Below are 6,000 nucleotides of genomic sequence, written 5' to 3'. Positions count from 1 at the left end.
TTTTTCGAATGTCCATGTAGGCTGGTTCTTTCCCTTGTAACATATATAACGGATATTATAACCAAACAGATAAAGGATAGGGAACCAGTCCAATGTCCGGGGAGTAAATCTGCATGTTAAAGAACGGATTGTATTTCCCATCCCAGTAATCGTATTCTTCATGTCATTTTCAAAAACAAATGTTCTGCTATACAAGTTGAAAATGGTAGATTTACCTCAAACTATTACAATTTTACTAGCTATTCAGAAATTTGAAAACTCTAAATAAAAACTGTTTCATATTTGTTGACATACAATGCACTATACACTAACAGAATGTGTTTAACGTTTGATATTATGAATTTTGTATCACTAATTTGTATTTTACTCGTTTTTTACAATCAAACCTTAAATGGTTGACACAATTTTAATAGAAAACGAAATCTTACATAACGAAATAAATAAAAATCTCTCTTAAACGGTATTGATTTTTTTCTATTCCATTTAATCTTATCTATATATAATATCTGTATGTATTTAAGAGCACACCGCTTATTGTTCGATGCCCTTTCTATGAACCAGTGAAACATATATAAAAAGCATAAAGTGTTTATCGAAAGGATCAACCTTAACATACAATTTATGCAAATACATTTGGTAAAAATATTTCATCGATCCACGATAACTGTCTAAGCTTAAAACATGATTAATATACTTCTTCTATCTTCTTTTTTTATAAAATTTAGATATGCTTTAAAGATTGTTTATGTTATATAATACGAATGTAGAATTTGTGATAAAAGTATTGAACAAATATACCTGCATTGATTAAAGTAATGGTAATAATGGCGATTGAAAGCATCCTTTCTGACATAGCTTAATGTTTGCCTTTTCTCTGTGTGTTACACTACCACAGCTAACGATATAGATAGCCAATTGAGGTTATTTATACATATATGAAATATGTATTATAAAGAGGCATGTGCAGTTCAAACTGCAATTTATATATTGCTGTCATAAGCATACCATGTCTTTCCAAAATAAATGAAATATTGTAACAGTTTAAAGACAGCGAATTTAAGCATATTGTATGTTTTTAAAATGATTTAGTTTACAAACCTATCATTTGAGAAATATATCTTATATGATTGATGCATCGTTTTATTATGGTATAGCAAAATGACATCATTAATATCCATAAAATGGTACATAAGTGAATTTGGTACGATATTTTTTCAGATTTACATATATTTTTTCTTGTTATCTTTTATTTGAAAAATCTATACGGACTAGTTTTTCAAGTTGTTGTTATAAAAAAAGAAATACATTTGTCATATCCCTTTTTCAGCATTTTGATGTAAAGTACAGTGGCTATAAAAGAATAAATTTTATGAAAAAAGAAAAGATACATGTTGAGCATAAACGTTTTGGTCATAAGCTCCTCACGTAATGGAAAAGTTATACATCGTTGCAATTGGCTGTCATCTATTTGGGTTAGGGTGTTTTTTAACAAGGTTTTTGGATAAACGCGTGTCGGAAGCACACCATATACTGGTACTGCCGTCTTTAAATTTAATCCGTTTGGTTTTTACTCAGTGATATTTAAATCCTGGAAACTTGATTACTTGTGATACTATACAATCATTGACTTTTGATGATGTTGATACAATGATTTATCAACCCCAGATATATGATATTCGCTGAGGCCAAAGGCCGAGGATTAATGTCATATATCTTGGGTTGATATATCATTGTATCAACTGAAATCAAGAATCAACAATTGTTTTATTATATGACTTTTAATCCTCCCTAATTTTCTAGTATTTTCTAAAGATACTTTTTAAAACTGCTCCTTGTTTTTATACCAACTTGATATATTATCTGCTTTTGCAGTTGTTCACTTTCATAAGTTGAAATATTCAACAAAGATTACTAAAAAAAATACACCGAAAACAAGAAGAAGAGATGAAAATACACCAAAAACAAGAAAAAAAAAAGAAAAAACGAAAATTTGCATGAAGTCTTAAATCTACGTCATTGACACTGTCTCGGAATATCTATTTTTAGGTACACGTTAGCTGTTCCAAATCTTTTATTAAACTGTCCTGATTTTTTCCGCGGTGAATATAATGTTTTATCAAAGAAGACTCCGTATGTTTTTAGACAATGAGAAAAGAGAATTTATTTCGTCATATAATAAAAGATTATAGAAAACTTTGAATACTCACAGATGGATACCTGGTGTTCTTTATCTCTTTTGATCTGATGAGTCAAGTCCTGTCAAACTGATTATTACAGTATGTACATATGTTTAACACCTGTCCCGGGTAAGTTGTTTACACTAGCACTGAGTCGGTATTTGTGCTTGTATATCAACCGTTTATATAGTAGCCAATGTGTCGTAATTTGTGAGGTGTCAATAAACTAATTTGTTGTTTATTTCCATTCCATGAACTTATGCACTTGTTATGAAACTGAGATTAAAAGGGCCTCATGCAAAGTTTCGGCTATTTGGGTGTGTATGGTCATAAACGTTTTATTCTTTCTCAAGTCAGAATGTTTAGTCACGAACGTACCTGATATATGTTTCCCTAAAATACCTGATGTGCGCTATAAAATCATTCTTTAACTAAAAGCTTTAAGTGTGTCAGTCAGTAATCGGACCACAATGTACTCAGTAGTCACAACTTAAGGGTTTAATGAATATTTTGTTGGAACATTTCCGGTTAATACAATTCTGTTTTGATCTTAAACTATGGTTGCCACATTGCAACTTCCTCGGACAAATATGGACAATTGTGATTGTTCTAAGTTGTCCTACTGTAGTTTTTTATGCCCACATCCATTTTATTTGTTCTATCCATTGCAAATAATTGGCTTATAGCGCACCTGACTACAGATAGACCGGTTGCATGCGTAGACATCATATCTTGGATTTATGTTCTCTGTATAGTCCTTATCATTCCAACGTCATCACATTATAGGATGATTTAAAACTTACAAACTTAATGCTGCTTTGTTTGATTCGAGCGTCACTGAAGATCATTTGGTTGACAAAACGTATGACGTTCGGCGTACCATATTATTTGATGCGATTTTTTTTTATTAAGGTTCCGCACTAAATTAAAGGACAGTAGTTTAACAATGTTGAATTCTCGTAATTCGATTAAGAAGAATCGCATCAAGGTAAAATAAAAAAAAGAAGACAAAAACTTAGAGATGAATAGAACATGTGCTGCGTCGGATAGAAATCGACTTTATGCAAATGAATATCAATACATATATTGACATATTTCGTATTATATAATCTTTATGCAAAGTATGTAACTGTTTAAAATTTGAGTTGATATAAGAATCATACAAAACAGACAAACATTCATCTTTTATTTCGTTTTTGAATGTTACAAAATCAATCAAAGCCTTATTCATGTTTAGGTATACGCGCACTTGCATTAGGTCGATTTCAATCCGATGCAGCTCCATTATATATTTATTTCATATATTCTGTTAAATATGACATGGAAATATTTTACTTTTAAATTTTACATTTCTTTGCACACCATTTTGCAATGCTTACATTGTTGGGAATGCTTCTATAGTTATTCTTTAGTTATGGAATTATTGAATTGAACATGCCCTTGAAAAATCAATTCGACCGACACTAATTAACATATACGTATGACATTAAATCATGAAATCATGTCATAAAATCTCCCATTACAGAGGATTACAGTGACAGAAGAGATATTAGAAACTTAAAAAGGTGTTACTTAAAATAACATCGAATTGCTTCGAAAAAGTAGGTCTTCACCCAAATGCACCGAAAGATTGTGTGTAAGATAATGATATTTCGGACGATATTTTTTACTGCAATCTTCTTAACAAAACTAAATTAATGTACTTTACTATATCTTGATGAAAACCGTTAAGTATGCACTCGTATTGTTATATATACGTTTATATTGAAGAAAATCGGAACCAACTATATTATATTACTCTTTTTGGCAACTTTTTCATTTATAGATATGAGGCATACAACTTATACCGGGGTATCATTAAAACAGTTAAAAAATTATCCTTTAATTTCACGTTCCGCATAGAGATCATGTTTTCTATAGCTGAATAATTCAACGCTTTGTGACTATATTGATCGCCATTATCCAATTTAATTTGAAATACACACTACCACATATAGATTTAGGTGTGCGTCAAATCGTTACTATCATCCAGAAATATTGACATTTGAGAGAATCGATTCAAAACTAATCTTTATAATACAAATAGAATATTTTCATTTTGCAATTGTAAAATTCTGTTTAATATTGCAAATTTCAAGCATCATAATAATTTGAGGTTATTATCTCGAAATAGATGTATGACGAAAAAAAAAAAGAAAAAAGGGCTGGATACTAACATACCAGCGATCTAACCAATTGTTTTATGGCAGAGTTTAAGTAGTCTTTTCTAAGTTTTACGAATGTCATTATGTTTTAGTTAGACGTTAAGGAATATCTCTGTCATACTCCATTCACTGTAGCCCTAGTCCGGCCCTTAATCTCGAATAGTCAACCATCGAATTTTACGAACCATATAGAATATCTATTGACAAGAGCAAAACAGAGGTGGTGTCACAATTTTCAATGAACTTCTTACCTAAAGGCATAATTAAATGCTTCCCTGTTTGGTTTCTGTTCACTGTGTAGTTTTCTGTGTATGATATTTTTGCGTGCATTTGTTATTGCGATGTTTGAAGAAAAAGTCGAGATTAATTATTGCGATTTGAGGAAAATCTGTGTACGATGTATGTATCGGATATCACAATGCGTGTTTTTATTATTGCGATACTCATCCAATTGCATTATTCGAATTAATAAAAACCTCGCATTAATAAAAATCTCGCAATAATTTCCTAATTTACATTATGCACTGTTGTTTGTGTGTTCGACTTTTACTCCTTTTGGCAATCTGTTGTCACTCTTTCCTAGTTCAGGCTTTTTGGTGCCTCCTAGATACCATGAATCCTATTCGGTTCTAGAAAATAGAGCGTCAGAAAATTGAATACAAAGATCAAACAGAAACAAGAATTGTCTCTTTTCCACAATTATTTTAAATACATAAGCCATGAACTATGATCTGTCTTTTGCCTATTCTATAATTGTCATAGTATATTATTCCTGTCATGTTCTCAGCAAATTTCTTATGCAGTTTCAGTGACTAAGAAACTTTGATGTTTTAAAAAGCTATACGTGTTAGTTTACGGGTAATGTACAAACAAAGAGGTATGAACAAGCTTACTACAGCACTGTAGTACATTCACAATTTCCCTGTGGCCACCACTATTTTGACAATAAATAGAGAATAGAATATGGCTTTTTCAATAACACACTTGTATCAACCCGAGACATCAATATAATCCCAAGATATCAAATCGAGGGATTATACTGGTTGAGAGTTTATACGATGTGTATTATTGAAAAAGCCATATAGTATTTAACATATACACTTTATTATATACATGTACCTCAAGCACAACTGATTAAGATTTTTTTTTTCACGAAACATGACGTTATATATGTAACACTCAGAAACGTTTTCATCCCCCCAAACGTGTCTGATTCTCCCAAACGTGTCCACATGACGTCACTGAATTGCAATAACATATCAAGTTGCTAATGGGCGCCACAACGTGTCATTTGTATGAACACCCAATTGTGTTTGTTTCATTAAAAACGCCCAAACGTGTCCAACCCCCCAAACGTGTCCAATTGAAGCCTAAACATGTCCTTTTTGTGAAAACTTAGTGATGTTCATATCTTAAAAACACCAAGATGTGTCCCACCTATTTATTTTTTTGTTAATACGTTGTCCTTAACATGCATGAAATATTTGCCACTGGACATAAGGCATCCGACAATCAATAATCTTTTGTCCTAAAGATGCATGAAGTAATTACCACAAAATGCTAAGCAAGCAATAACAAGTTAATAAATTATTTTCTGTTAGTCGATTATTACCTTGCTA

This window comes from Mytilus californianus, unplaced genomic scaffold (genome assembly GCF_021869535.1).
Source record: "Mytilus californianus isolate M0D057914Y unplaced genomic scaffold, xbMytCali1.0.p SCAF_13, whole genome shotgun sequence".
Taxonomy (NCBI): domain Eukaryota; kingdom Metazoa; phylum Mollusca; class Bivalvia; order Mytilida; family Mytilidae; genus Mytilus; species Mytilus californianus.
This window is presented reverse-complemented; position numbering follows the sequence as displayed.